A 12,565-nucleotide genomic window follows, 5' to 3' on the forward strand; every position below is an offset into this window, starting at 1 on the left:
ATTGTCCAATTGTTTCCTACAATTGCAAGATGGCCGATGCTTTTTTAAAAAACTTTTTATTTTGAAAAAGTTCAAACTCAACCCTTTACTGAAAGTTAGGTTTATGGAGCCATAACTCACATACATAATCCTTGTTAGTGTAGAGTTCTATGTGTTTTGACCAATTCATACAGTCATGTAACCTTCATTTAGTCAAGATACAGAAGTTTATCACCCCCACCTCACCATAATTCTCTTGTGTCCTTTGTAGTCAGCGTCTCCTCCCACACTCATCCTTTGGTAACTACTGATCTGTTTTCTGATCCTGTAATTTTGCCTTTCCCTCCAGAATGTCTTATGTATCAAATTATACAGTATGTAGCCTTTGGAGTCTGGCTTCTTTCACTTAGCATTCATTCATGTTGTTGCATATCAGAAATTTGTTTCATTTTATTGCTGAGTTTTTCTACTTTGTTTACCCACTTACCAGTTGAAGACCATGTAGTGTGTTTCTAGTTTTTCACAGCCACAAATCAAACCACTATAAACGTTTGAGTACAGGTTTTTGAATGAACATATTTTTTCTTATTCTTCAGTGGGAGTAGTAGTGGGAATGAACACCCAGTGCTTGGTTGAATGGTAAGTGTATGTTCAACTTCATGAGAACAGGCCAAACTGTCTGTCTTGGTGCTTATTCTGTTTTTCCTTCCTACCAGCAATGTGTGAGAACTCCACTTGCTCGTTTTATATGTATATATAAATTATATATATATATATATATATTTATGTATATGTATATAATTTTTGTAAGTTTATTTATTTATTTTGAGAGAGAAATAGAGAGGAGATAGAGAGAGAGCGGGGAGGGCCAGAGAGAGAGGAGAGAGAGAATTCCAAGCAGGTTCTATGCTTGTCAGCGCTGAGCCTAATGTGGGTCTCGAACTCATGAACTGTGAGATCATGACCTGAGCTGAAATCAAGAGTCGGATGGCTAACAGACAGCCACCCACACGCCCTGTGATATTTCATTTTAATTTGGGGTGTGTACCTTTAAAAATTTTTTTAAAAATGTTTTAATGTTTATCTTTGAGGGAGAGAGAGAGAGAGAGACAGAGACAGAGACAGAGACAGAGTGCCAGTAGGGCAGAGAGGGAGACAGAGTCTGAAGCAGGCTCCAGGCTTTGAGCTGTCAGCACAGAGCCCCACGCAGGGCTGGAACCCACAAACCATGAGATCATGACCTGAGCCAAAGTTGGACACTCAACTGACTGAGCCACCAGGCGCCCTGGGTTTTGTGTACCTTTTTAGTTTTTTTGCTATATTTATTGTAATATTGCCCTCCATAAAGGTCATACTCCTGCAATGGTATATACACGAGTTGCAGTATTTTTCTCTCCTTCAGGACCTTTTAGCTATTACACAGGTAAAATTAACTTGTATCATGGTTAAATTTTTGTACAATGAATCCCATCTTTTCGTGGATTTTCAGTATAAAGTGAGAGATATGTTCAATTGGAGGAAATTTTGGTTTAAAGGCTAGTAAAGTCTACATTAGTGACTGTAGCAAGCTCTTCAAAGACGCACCAAAACAGTGAATAAGAAACAAAAAAGGCATAAAAAAAGCAAAACAACAACAAAAAAAGACACATATTGAAAGTAAACCCATCATTTTGTTAGAAATCATGGCACCAAAATAATTTATACTAATGCAAAATACTACTTTCAAAACAGCTCAAATAACCAAGCAGGAGAAAACCTGAATTAAATGGCGAGCTTCTATCAAATTTCAATATATTTCAGTAGGATTGCATTAAACTTTTGGGTTACTAAGACTTTGCTTTTGGCATTTTGTGGAAGCTATTGATGTGATTGAACCAAAGTTAAATGGAAACACAAACACAGCCTTGGCAAAAATCTAAACTGTATTAAGAAATAAGTAGGGGGACACACTTATTAAAACATGAGGCAGAAGAGTATACCAAAATCCCGTCAACAGGCATTGGGCATTGAATAAGTAAGTTCTCTATCTTGTAACCGTAAGTTTGGATTTGGCATGCTAAACTTCTCTGTAACAAAATATACCTACATTCTAATCTTTTACCACAGAATAAGAAAAGCATACATTGGCTTAAAGATAGCTAAAACACTGAATACATTTTATTATCTTTGTAGGAGGTCCCCAAGTCAGTTGTTAGCTACTTCACATTATTTTTTAAACATTTATCTATTTAGAGAGAGAGACAGAGAATGAGAGAGAGAGCAGTGGAGGGGCAGAGAGAGAAGGAGAGGATCTCAAACAGACTCTGCACTGTCAGCACAGAGTCTCATGTGGGGCTCGGAAGTCACAAACTGTGAGATCACGACCTGAACGGAAATCAAGAGTCACTGACTCAAGAGTTAACTGACTGAGTCACCCAGACGCCCCTACTTCATATTATTATTTTTTACTTCATATTATTTTTAAATTTAATTTTTTAATTGTATCAAAGTAGTACAGGTACATAGTTTAAAAAGTCAAATAGAGTGATAAAAGTCACAATATAACACTCTATTCCCCCCCCCCACCAACTTGTATTTCCTAAGACGATCACTGCAACTTTTTAGTGGTTTCTTTGAGGGTAAAACACCAAATTTTCAAAAACATGTTTTATACTGCTATTTCTTGATTTTTCAGTTTCAGATACTATTGTCTATTAACTTGCAACTACAAAAGAGGAGGATTTACCTCTTTGACACAGTATCCCTCCCCAACACATATTTCTACCCTTTCCTCCTGATAGTTATTATCTCATACTCTTTATTGATGTATAAATAACATACAGCATCACACACTAGTTGCAGGTGTACAATATAGTGATTCAACAATTTTCTACATTACTCAGCGCTTGTCAAGGTAAGTGTGCTTCTCATTCCCCTCACCTATTTCACTCATCCCTCCACCCACCTCCCCTCTGGAAACCACCCGTTTGTCCTCTGTATTTAAAACTCTGGTTTTTTGGTGGGCTTTTTGCCTCTGCATAGTAGGCCTACCTCCCTTTCTGCCTCCTGCTGCCTCGGTGCCTGTGGAAAAGCTTCCAGTGAAGGGGGACAAAAAAAAAAAAAAAAAAAAAGAAGCAAGTTCTGAAGTTTACCCTTGACGGCAACTACCCTGTAGAAGATGGAATTGTGGATGCTGCCAATTGTGAGAAGTTTCTTTAAGAGAGAATCAAAGTGGGGGTGCCTGGGTGGCTCAGTCTGTTAAACTCCAACCTCGGCTCAGGTCATGATCTCATGGCTCGTGAGTTCAAGCCCCGCATTGGGCTCTGTGCTGACAGCTCAGAGCCTGAAGCCTGTTTCAGATTCTGTGTCTCCTCTCTTGCCTTTCCCCTGCTCACGCTCTCTCTCTCTCAAAAATAAACATTAAAAAAATGTTTTAAAAATGAATTAAAGTGTAAGGAGAAGGAAAAGAGGAGGAGTGTGAGGAGAGGAAAAGCTGTGGATCTCGGGTAGGGGTTATAACCATTGAAGGGAGCAAGAGCAAGATTACGATAATTTTTTTTATTAAGACTTTTTTTAATGTTTATTTATTTTTGACAGAGAGAGAGAGAGAGAGAGAGAGAGACAGACAGACAGACAGACAGAGGAAGCATGAGTGGGGAGGGGCAGAGAGAGAGGGAGACACAGAATGCCAAGCCGGCTCCAGGCTCCAGGCTCCGAGCTGTCGGCACAGAGCCCGACGCAGGGCTCGAACTCATACACTGTGAGATCATGACCTGAGCTGAAGTAGGATGCTCAACCGGCTGAGCCACCCAGGCACCCCAAGATTATGATAATATTTGAGGTGCCTTTTCCCAAAAGGTATTTGAAATATCAAACCAAAAAAGAAGATTAATCTACGTGATGGGTTGTGCAGTTACTAACAGCAGAGTTACAAATCATTACTTCCAGATTAACTAGGATCAGAAAGAGGAGGGAGAAGAGGGTTAAAACTCATTTATCTGGAATATTTTATATGAGTTCATAATAAAATTTGGGAACCAAAAAAAAAAAAGTTCTGTTTTTTGGTCTCTTTTCTTTCTTGTTTGTTCATTTGTTTTCATTTTCTTTTTTTTTTTTTCAACTTTTTTTTTTTTTTAATTTATTTTTGGGACAGAGAGAGACAGAGCATGAACGGGGGAGGGGCAGAGAGAGAGGGAGACACAGAATCGGAAACAGGCTCCAGGCTCCGAGCCATCAGCCCAGAGCCTGACGCGGGGCTCGAACTCACGGACCGCGAGATCGTGACCTGGCTGAAGTCGGACGCGTAACCGACTGCGCCACCCAGGCGCCCCTCATTTTCTTTTTTTTAATTTTTTTAATCTTTATTTATTTTTGAGAGAGAGAGTGTGAGCAGGGGAGGAGCAGAGAGAGAGGCAGACACAGAATCTGAAGCAGGCTCCAGGCTGCAAGCTGTCAGCACAGAACACGATGTGGGACTTGAACTCGCGAACTGTGAGATCATGACCTGAGCAGAATCGGACGTTCAACCGACTGAGTCAAACAGGTGCCCCATGTTCATTTGTTTTCTTAAATTCCTCATATGAATGAAATCAAATGGTGTTTATCCTTCTCTGACATTTCATTCAGCACTGTACCTTCCAGGTCCACCCATGTTGCTGTAGATGGCAAAATCTCATTCTTTTTTTTATGGATGAATACCATTCCATTGTGTTGTATGCCACATGTATGACATCTTCTTTATCCATGGATGGACACTTCAGTTCTTCCATATCTTGGCTGTTGTAAATAATGCCGCAGTAAACACACAAGTGCATGTATCTTTTTGAATTAGTGTTTTTGTTTTTTGGGTGGTGGGGGGGGGTAGACACCCAGTAGTGGCATTACTAGATAATATGGTAATTCGTGTTTTTATTTTTTGAGAAACCTCCACACTGTTTTCCACAGTGTCTGTACCAATTTGCATTCCCACCCACAGTGCATGAGGGTTCCTTTTCCTCCACATCCTCCCCAACACTTGTTATTTCTTGTCTTTTTGATTCTAGCCATTCTGATAGGTATGAGGTGATATCTCATTGTGGTTTCAATTTGCATTTCCTTGGTGATTAGTTACTGAATCATAATTTTAGCTAAAGCAGCATTTAGATTATCATCAATATTTATTCACAGCTGAGCCAGTGTATATTTTCTTTCTTGTACAACTTTTAACTTCCCTTGAATTGATAATAGCCTCCCCACCTTTTGCTTTAGTTTTCTAGTTGCTTTATCTTTGTTTTTGAAAAAATTTTAACGTTTATTTATTTTTTACAGAGCATGAGTGGGGGAGGGGCAGACAGAGCAGGAGACAGAGAATCAGAAGCAGGATCCAGGCTCTGAGCTGTCAGTGCAGAGCCTGACGTGAGGTTCAAACCCATGAACCACAAGATCATGACCTGAGCCGAAACCAATTGTTGGATGATTAACCGACTGAGCCACCCAGGTACCCTATAAACTTGTTTTTTTTTTTTAAGGAAATATTCCTCTTGGAACTCTCAGTTCTCCAGTTCTGAAGTTAGACTGACTTCTCTCTAGAAGCTTTTTAGTATAGTTCCTTTACCTTAGATGTTCTATAATTTCATGATAATATATCTTGGTTTAGGTCTTTTTTATTTCTTGGAAGAGCACTCAGTGAGCTCATTTGCTTAAAAATTTATTTCTTTCAACTGCGGGATGTTTTCTCATATTTTTTCTTTGATAATTTTTTTTATATGTTCCCTTTTTCTGAAATTCCAGTTAATTGTATGTTGAAACTTCTGGAATGTTCTCTAATCCCAACTTTTTAGTTCTATTTTCCATATTTTTGCTTGCTTGCTCGTTTGTGTGTTTATTTGTTTATTTGTTTATTTATTTATTTATGTATATAATTTCTGCACCTAATGTGGGGCTCAAACTCATGACCCCAAGATCAAGAGTTGTATGCTCTACTAAGCCAGCCAGGCAACTCCATCTCTCCATCTTTTTGCTTCTTATTCTTTCAGGGAGATTTCCTTAACTTTAACTATTGAATTATTAATTTCTGCATTCATATTTTTAATTTTCATAAGCTCTTTCTTCCATGAATGTTCTTTTTATAGCACTATTTTATTTTCACAAATACATTATCTTTTATAATGTTAACTTAGGCTTTCTTCTAAAAATTATCTTCTGCTTCTTGTCTCTGTTTCCTCTGAATTATTTTTCTTCAGTTAGGTTTTTGTTGTGGCTCTTTTTTGGTCTCTGCTTTTATGTGAAAGGATTTTCTGAAATATTTGGCTATCTTTACCTATCCATTTACACTTAAGAGTGAGGCATTTAGGGGCACCTGGATGGCTCAGTCTGTTGAGCCTCTGACTCTTGATTCCAGTTCAGATCATGATCCCAGCGTTGTGGGATCAAGCCCTGTGTCAAGCTCTGCACTGTGCATGGAGCCTGCTTAAGACTCTCTCCTTCTCCCTCTGCCCCTCCCCCACTCACACACTTGTGTGTGCTGGTGCTCTTTCTCTCTCTCTCAGGAAGAAAAAAGAGCAAGGCACTTAAATGGTATGTGTAACCATGTATGGAAACTTGTTGACTGGTAGACTGTACAATGAGGGGGTGGGACAGGTATCTGGCCATTTCCTACTGTTTTGTCAGTATCTTTGGACTTGTCTCTTCTGGTTAGTTTCTCCAGAGAGGAAACCTCTAACTTTTTACCTGAAGGTATACCCAATTGTATGATGAATGGAGGAGAGAAAGGGTTGGTTTGTTGGGGGAGAGTTCTCACTATTTGAAATATAGATTTTTCACTTTTCCTGCCAATTTTCATTACATTTAACTTGGTCTTAGTTATACCAGGTGTTTCTGAGTTTAGAATACCTTATTTTGACCTCTGCGATTCAGAGTTGGGAAGGAATTCAGTTGCTTTTAACGTGAACTTCAAAAACAAAACCAACCAAACAAAAAACCATGAACTTCAACCAAATCTGTTTTAGCCACACCCTTCCCCTCATCTTCAGGGGTTCTTAGTGCTTCCAAATTCAGAATTTTTGTGTGGTTCTAATGTAAATCAGTTTGTCTCTCAATCTCCTGCAAGCAGTTAAGTTTCAACTTCCCCCTCTCTTCTAAGATGATTGCCTCTAGTCTATAGGGATCTCTGAAGGGGATCCCAATAATGGCATTCCTTCTTGGTGGAGTGGTCCTGAACAAGTTGAGAAATAAAGCAACAGGCAGATATGGAGACAAACATATCACTTGTATCACTAAGTGATGGAGGCCAGATAGGAGATATACTTTTTAGGATGAGAATTAATGGGCCTGCTGCTAACTGTGCCCAGAACCAGGCAGTCTGGACTGAGGTGGACTTTGGTATGGACAAACCAAGCAGAATTATGTGCTTTGATGAACAGGGTCCCTCTCCCAAGAGCAAGGAGCAGAGTGGAACACTCCACTTAGGTTGGATGAACAAAGGGCTGAGAGAGGCCCAGTTATACTAACCAAGCTTTTTTCACAAGAGGTCAGACATCAGGAGTAAGGAAGCATTTCTGAACTAAATGGTACATCACTTTGCAGATGCTAAGATTTTGTTGAGCTCTCTCATCAGCTCTCTTCTCTTTGCTCACTCTCTTTGTCCTTTTGGGTTTAGGTCTTTAAAATTTCTTTTTATTGAGCTATATAATTGACATGTAACATTATAGTAGGTTTAGGTTCCCAGCATAATGGTTGGATATTTGTATATACGGTGAAATGCTCACTGTGTGTCTAGTTAACATCCATCACCACACAGAGTTACAAATTTGGGTTTAGATCTTATTCATTTAAAGTTATTTTAGTAAGGTTTGGGAAGAAATGGAAGTAAATATGTATATTAAATTATCTTCCTTTTTTTTTTTTTAATGTTTATTTTTGAGAGACAGAGCGTGAGCAGGGGAGGGGCAGAGAGAGAGACACACACACACACAGAATCAGAAGCAGGCTCCAGGCTGTTAGTACAGAACCTGACGCGGGGTTTGAACTCACAAACTGTGCGATCATGACCTGAGCTGAAGTCAGGTACCCAACCAACTGAGCCTCCCAGGCGCCCCTAAATTATCTTCCTTTTAACCAGAAGTTTACGTTAGTCTTTTGAAAGTAATTTTAAAAAGCTTTTTAATGTTTATATTTATTTTTGAGACAGAGAGAGACAGAGCATGAGCAGGGGAGAGGCAGAGAGAGAGGGAAACAAAAGAATCCGAAGCAGGCTCCAGGCTCTGAGCTGTCAGCACAGAGCCCGACGCAGGGCTCAAACCCACTAACTAACCATGAGATCATGACCTGAGCCGAATTCCGCCGCTCAACCGACTGAGCCACCCAGGGGCCCCAGAAAGTAATTTTGTTACCAAGGTTACAAATTTCTTTTAAGAAAACTGTTGGGTCCCCTGGGTGGCTCAGTCGGTTGAGCGTCTGACTTCGGCTCAGGTCATGATCTCACGGTTTGTGGGTTCGAGCCCTGCATCAGGCTTACCACTTGCCGCTTGCTCAGAGCCTGGAGACTGCTTCAGATTCTGTGTCTCCTTCTCTCTCTGCCCCTCCCCCGCTCATGCTTTGTCTCACTCTGTTTCTCAAAAATAAATAAATGCAAAAAAAATTAAAAAAAGAAAACTATTTATTATTTGTGCTACTGGGAGAATGCAATGATGCAATAATTCCTAGGTTACAGTCTCTCAATCATTTGTATTTCCCATTGCAATACGGATTTATTTGGGAGACTTACTCTTCTAATTTTGTTTGACTTTGGCTAATGTTAAAACCAGGTTGCACAATGTTAACATATAAAGAGGTGACTCAGACTGGAAAATCTCGGCCATGAATTAAAAATTTTTGCAGATATTCCACCAAATTTGGTTTTCACACAACAGTAATAAAAATTTTACCACAACAATGTGTATGCTTCCCACTTCAGTGTTTACTAACAACCCCTAAGGTGAAAAGGATCCCGAATTAAAGAAAGAATGGAATTGGAAAACACCTGGAAAATGCAGGGTAGTTCAATTATTTTATAATATTCATGGTGCCAATCAAACCCTTTTCTTAAAAAAAAATCTCATATCTTCAACTAAGTTTTAATAGAATAATCAAGTTTATTTATTAGTTCTCCTAGAGTTTTTGTATCTCAACAGGGGTCATAATATCGAATATCTATTTGTAGCATTCTGGGCATCAGTAGGAAGTAAGAATGATATTTCAGGGAGAAGAACATTTTGTGCATCTGAGAATTAAACAGGATTATAGAGGCGCCTGGTGGCTCAGTTGGTTAAGTGTCTGACTGGCTCAGGTCACGATCTCACTGTTCGTGAATTCGAGCTCCCGCATTGGGCTCTCTGCTGTCAGTGCAGAGCCCGCTTCGGATCCTCTGTCTCCCTCTCTCTGCCTCTCCCCCCCTCTCAAATATAAAATAAATATTAAAAAAAGTAAACAGGATTATAATGGCCACCTTTGGAAAAATTTAATTTTGATCACAGGAATTGGATTTGAGATTCATCTTCACAATTTACTAAGCACAGGACCTTGGGTATATACCCTTGCTTAGTTATCCACTGTAACAAATCACCTCAAAACTGAATAGTTTAAAAGAACAACCATGCTTTATTTACTCAAGATTCAGGGGGAATAAGTCACTCATTCCTGAGGGAAACTGATCGCTTCTCGGCCTTTTGGCTAAGATCAAGTGTAGTATCTGAAGGAAAATCTGGATGGTACATCACGGTGGTCACCACAGTTCTAACAGGATCTGTGGGTTTTGGTAGATAGACTCAGCTCTCTTATAACCTGCCACCGAGGAAGTTGAGGAATAAATACTCCAACCTCACAGTCCTCCAGACTTCCGATCTTCTGCCAGTGCCCTCTCCCATGCACCAAACTCAGGAAGTCACACGACTCTGTGGGTTTTGAGTTACAGAGCAGGGTGGAGAAGGGTGAAGAGTGGATCTAGAGGGGCAACAGAAGATATTCGGCAGCAGAAGGTGAGTTTAGTTTTTGAACATTAAAGGCATGTTGAGCTAAATAATATCCTGATGTGTACATCTTATTGGTGGATTAGAGGAGTGGTCCCAACCACACTCTCATTCATTCAATTCCTTGCTCCTTTGCTTTCCTCTACCTTCTGATAACTTAACCTTATTTTTCATCCTGCCATTTAAAATAAACTCTGCCGTATTACTTCAGCTTAAAACATGTCCTAGTTCATGAGTTTGGCTTTTCTCCTGACCCTATTTTATTTTTTCATCCTTCATTTAGCTCCATATACCCATCTACTAGCCTGGTAATGTTCTTCATCCAACCTCTTCCTGACACCTTTCCTTCTGTGCACCAATCCTCTGGAGACTCTTTCTTCACCCAGTCTCTTATCCTGGCTTCTTGACTAAGACTAGAAAGAGGTGAGGTAAGGCACATGAGAGATGACAGGTGGGTGGGAACTATGGGATGGGGGGTGGGGGGGAAGGCTCACTTTGGTGGATCCTTGTCTATGCTTACTACAGTGTATTTTCTTTTTAATTTTTTTTTCAACGTTTTTTATTTATTTTTGGGACAGAGAGAGACAGAGCATGAACGGGGGAGGGGCAGAGAGAGAGGGAGACACAGAATCGGAAACAGGCTCCAGGCTCCGAGCCATCAGCCCAGAGCCTGACGCGGGGCTCGAGCTCACGGACCGCGAGATCGTGACCTGGCTGAAGTCGGACGCTTAACCGACTGCGCCACCCAGGCGCCCCACTACAGTGTATTTTCTGAAGCTATTATCCAATGGCAAAACGAATTCATGGCCTTTCCCCACATTGATTATTTCCAACATACTCTCCCATTCTGTGTTCTGATATAAAAGTCCTACCCTTTAACCTCAATAATCATCTCTTCTTTGAAACTCTTTGGCTTCCATATATCGCCTGCCCTCAAATTCAACCTCATTTTTTTTTTTTAATGTTTATTTTTGAGAGACAGAGAGAGACAAAGTGCAAGTGGGGGAAGAGCAGAGAGAGGGTGACACAGAATCCAAAGCAGGCTCCAGACTCTGAGCTGTCAGCACAGAGCCCGACAGGGGGCTCAAACCCACAGACCATGAGATCATGATCTGAGTGGAAGTCGGAGGCTTAACTGACTGAGCCACCCAGGTACCCCTCAACTCATTCTTTTCTGCCTGTTCCTTAATTTATTTTGGTAGACAGCCCCTCTCTCCTTCCCCTCAATCATATTTTGCTCCCCTTTGCCGGATAGCCTTCCTCTTAAATATATTTTCTGTGGGCATCTTATTATTTTTTTCTCATAGTCTCAACTATTATTCATATGTGTATGGCTCCTAGATCTGAATCGCCTTCCCTGAACTCTCTTTGGGATGCCATTCCAGAGTTCCAAACCCTGCTGTGGCTGGTGGGATGAGACCAACCATAGGTCTTCTACTCAAGCTGGTACTAAAATGTACTTTCAGGTTTCTTTATAGCCCTTTTGTTCCACCACTCCTGCCCCTCCCCCCACCCCTTTTAAAACTCTTCCTTTAACTGTTCCTCAATCCATTTGGTTGTTTTCATATCATCCTGGCTTCCTTTAGCCTGTGTGAAAACAAAACAAGCTTAACTAACGCTGAATTGACTGCCCCACCCCCCAAGTCATTTTATACCAAAAGCTCTCCCTTTCCCTGTTTTCCTCTTCACAAAATTTCCTTTTCAAGATTTCAAAGGAAACACTTATCGAGAAGATAATCACTATTTTCTTTCCCCACAAAGTACTTAACATGCAAAATACTAAATATTTACATTTTAAATGTAAGCCTAATTGAGGAGCGGTGTGTCTCTGCGTGGGAGAAGCAGAGGTGGTGGCAAAGTGGTGAGGAGTCTGTTTGAAACCCTTAAAGGTCTCTAACCCGAGAAACTGAAAAAATAGCCAACAAGCACTCCGCTGAGAGGAATTGGGACTAATTCATCCACTTTCTTCTCCAAATCATCTGGAATTTCTTTGGGTGTTTATCCTGAGAATGGTGTAAGGGAATGAGAAGGACAACATTTAAGCAAGAACTGAGAAAAGTTAGACTGCTCAAGACAAAATTAAAAAAAAAAAACACAACAAACAAAACTCATCCCGCTGGTTTATACTCGCATTCAGACTTTTAAAGGCACATTTTACCTACAGATATCCATTGAAACCAACCGAGGGGAAATTAGAAAGGAGAGGCATTGGGGTACCATTTCTATGCGAATCGACGTCTGATTTTCATTAGTCCAGCACTGTTTTTCCTCCAAGGACTTAGTGTTTATTACAGCAACAATTACCCCAGTAACAATTCCTTCAGGGTAGTTTTGTTTAAAGGTGCCTAACTTACATACTTCACCCAACTTCTTTCAAAATCGTTCAGTCCTTCAGGGTGGAAGTTAAAATACTATCTTTATCCCGGCTCTGGTTCTGCACCAGAAGACTGTCTCAAGTAGGGCAGTACCATGAAGGCACGCTTTTTAGATCATGTGCACGTTGCGGCGCACCTTGGCTGCCAGGTGCTTTAAAAAGGCCAAGAGCTCGTGCGTGCTGTGTACGAAATGATCAGTCCTGCAACCTGGGCACGTAAGATGCTTTCTCCCTCCCTTTCACACTAAAA

General features: G+C 40.5%; 1 non-coding gene across 1 annotated transcript; it reads left to right on the top strand.

The window, feature by feature from the left end:
- The first annotated feature begins 9,625 nt into the window (after positions 1-9,625).
- Positions 9,626-9,812, top strand: LOC131505711 (U2 spliceosomal RNA). The gene has a single exon (XR_009258513.1). It is a non-coding gene; the product is annotated as a U2 spliceosomal RNA (small nuclear RNA).
- Positions 9,813-12,565: the final 2,753 nt, after the last annotated feature.

The sequence above is a fragment of the Neofelis nebulosa genome, chromosome 2, assembly GCF_028018385.1.
Source record: "Neofelis nebulosa isolate mNeoNeb1 chromosome 2, mNeoNeb1.pri, whole genome shotgun sequence".
Lineage (NCBI taxonomy): Eukaryota > Metazoa > Chordata > Mammalia > Carnivora > Felidae > Neofelis > Neofelis nebulosa.